This window comes from Silene latifolia, chromosome 3, assembly GCF_048544455.1.
Source record: "Silene latifolia isolate original U9 population chromosome 3, ASM4854445v1, whole genome shotgun sequence".
NCBI classification, from domain to species: Eukaryota; Viridiplantae; Streptophyta; class Magnoliopsida; order Caryophyllales; family Caryophyllaceae; genus Silene; species Silene latifolia.
In genome coordinates this window covers 88,862,848-88,865,792 of record NC_133528.1, presented here as the reverse complement: position 1 = coordinate 88,865,792, position 2,945 = coordinate 88,862,848, and the positions used below count along the sequence as shown (strand labels likewise).

Genomic DNA, 2,945 nt, shown 5'->3' with positions numbered 1-2,945 from the left:
ACGAAATATATAACTTGCCCAAGATGGACCGATCTAGAATTGACCCAATTGTGAATTGACCATTTACCTTGCTAGATACACATGTTTGGCAAGCTAAATACACTCCTTTACCTTGACAAATACACTCTTTCACCTTACTAGATATTAGATACACATCTCTAACAAACTAGATACACTTCTTTATCAAACTATATACACTCCTTTACATTGCTAGATACACTCCTTTGCCTTGCTAGATACACATCTCTACTAAGCTAAATACACTCTTTTACCTTACTAGATACACATCTCTATCATGTTACAAGTAAAAAATAAAGAATTCTTGGCAAGTTTCTTTGCTGAAATTGCCAGTGTTGGTGAATTCATCCATCATGTTTCCTGCGCTAGAATTCTTGGCTACTCCAGGTAAGCACTTGGTCGCGTAATGCATAACTGAAGCACCAATTAAATCGAACCTCATCCCCTTTAATCTAATGGCAGTTATAACATGAACAAAATGATCAATCCTTAGGATCGATACATCTTCAAACAACCAATCAGGAGGCACGTGGACAGCCCTACTTGGGCTCATTTCCTTCATCTCATTCCATCTGGGGCTCGCAACCTATGCATACAAAGACTTTATATTAGACAAATGCAATGCTTCATTAACCTGGTTTTTAGAATTTCAGTTCTCACTAACCTTTACAGGCCTGCCAGTATAATTCCACTTGATGCCTTTAGGATTCGCGCAGGCTTTCCAAGCAATGGACTCGCTACACCTCCGAACAATCTGGAGATTTTTGGCCCATGGGGAAAGGTCCTCACAGCTCTTAAGCATGATAACTGAGTCTCTCCAAGATGAGAGGACAACATAGCTTACGAAAGCTTCAGTTTTGAATGAGGTTGCCTTCTTCTAAGTTTTCTGTCATCTCTAGATACTTTGCTGCACATCTTAGACCTGAGACGATTGCTGCTGTTAGATCGACAGTGATCCCATAGTAGAATTTCGATGCTAGCTCGAATGATTCGGCTCCACCAGGGAGATCATCGAAGGATATCTTGTTTAAATCCCCATCATAGGTGTCATAGATGATTCTGCTCAGTTTCCCACATCTAGAAATTAAAGGATACTGTGTTGTATGCATCAAAAGGAGTAAATTAGTCAGGACTCCTAAAAGAGATCCATAGATGATCGCAAATGATTCAAAAACTGATCTATACAAACCATTGACAACTCACATATTAAAAATAATACCTAGACAAATTATATGCATAAATATCGAAAGAAACATATTCCCACAATCCAAATCATTTGCTTACCTTTAAATTAAAATATACCTCACACTCTCGCAGTCAATAAAGAAGGTAAACAAGTAATTAAGACGGAGGTAGTATAACTAAATCCATCAGCGTAATTCCCACATTAATCAAATGTCCAACAACAAAAACAGCAGAATGCCTCTAGGACGCATACAAATAGGAGGGTTAAAGGAAGTCAAATGATTGCTAGATACACAACTCAATTTGTGTATCTGACAATATTCATATGTGTACTCGGAGCCATATTTAGTGTATCCAGTTATCCACCCCAAAACCTGAAGCATTACACCACTCTAACCTTCTCCAACAACCGGTGAGGCTCAACGGTGCACCACCTTGTCGGCCCCACAATCGCAGATTCATCGCCGACAATCTTATACTTATCTCTCGTTCCTCGCCCCACCAAACACTCCCCAACACCATTCTCAATCAGTACCTGCCGTCGCCATACCCACCGATTAGTGAGTAATATATATGCAGTATCATTTTGAGACGTTCAACTCGCCAACAAACTCGCTACATCTTTTTCGCTCGTCCCTTTCAAGGGAGCAACCCTTACTTTCCATAGGTAAAATAAAATAATTAAATCACAGTACAGAAACAAAACAAGGTTTCATCCGAATGAGAAAGCTTGTCCATAGAAAAAATCAGCAGGCAAAGTTTGTAGAAAAATGGGAGCTATTTATATGGCCCTTCAGCTCAAACAAGGTTCCATCCGAAACGGTAAAGGCGAAGCCGATCCTTACTTAAACTTAGTCCCATTATGAAATATGGAGTACTCGTTTGATCTCATTTAGTTGCTAGATATAAACTTTTAACTTGCTAGATACACTACTTCAAGTTGCTAGATACATACCTTTAACTAACTAGATAGATACACTCTTTTAAGTTGATAGATACATACCTTTAGCTAGCTAGATAGACACCTTTAACTTAGTCCCTGTTGATTGCTCTTCAAGAGGGGGAAGAAATGAGAAAGCAACTTGGCATCATGTCCGCAAGGCTTAAGAAGTCGCACCAACAGCTTGATGAGTTTTCTACTTCTGAAGATGCTCGGGTTCAAGAACTCAGGAAACTTTCTCAAGAACGTGACCGAGTTTGGCAATCAGAGGTTGAGGCGATCCAGAAACAACACTCCATGGATTCAGTTGCCTTATCTTCTGCTCTCAATGAGATCCAAAAGCTTAAAATGGAAGCCACACATTCCAGGCATGCAGAAACAACACAAGCTGAAATTGAAGGTCCGAAGGTCGAGCTTTAAAAACCGTTCTTAGTAGATAATCCGAGACAAAGAGTTAGTGATTGCAAAAGAGCTGAAGTTAATGCACTGCAAGTGGCTCGGGAAACTCAGATTCAATTAGAAGAATCCACGGCAATTGCAAAGTCTCTACGGTCTGAAGGGCTCAAAGCGAATATAAAGGGCCACACACACACTTACACACACAAAAGAAGCAATATACGTGATAGTCTCTTCTGATCTCTATTAGACACCACAAAAGCGTAAGATAATAGTCCAGACGCACATGTATTATGTATCCGACATGCAAATTTATGTCAAATAATAGTAGATACTCGTCCCCCTCGTTTGATCCCATTAAGTTATTACATACAAGCCTTTAACATGTTTGATACACTCGTTTAAG

The 2,945-nt window shown here is 39.6% G+C and overlaps 1 pseudogene; it reads right to left on the bottom strand.

Moving 5' to 3' along the window:
- LOC141649316 (root phototropism protein 3-like) lies at positions 1 to 1,725 on the bottom strand (annotated as a pseudogene).
- Positions 1,726 to 2,945: the final 1,220 nt, after the last annotated feature.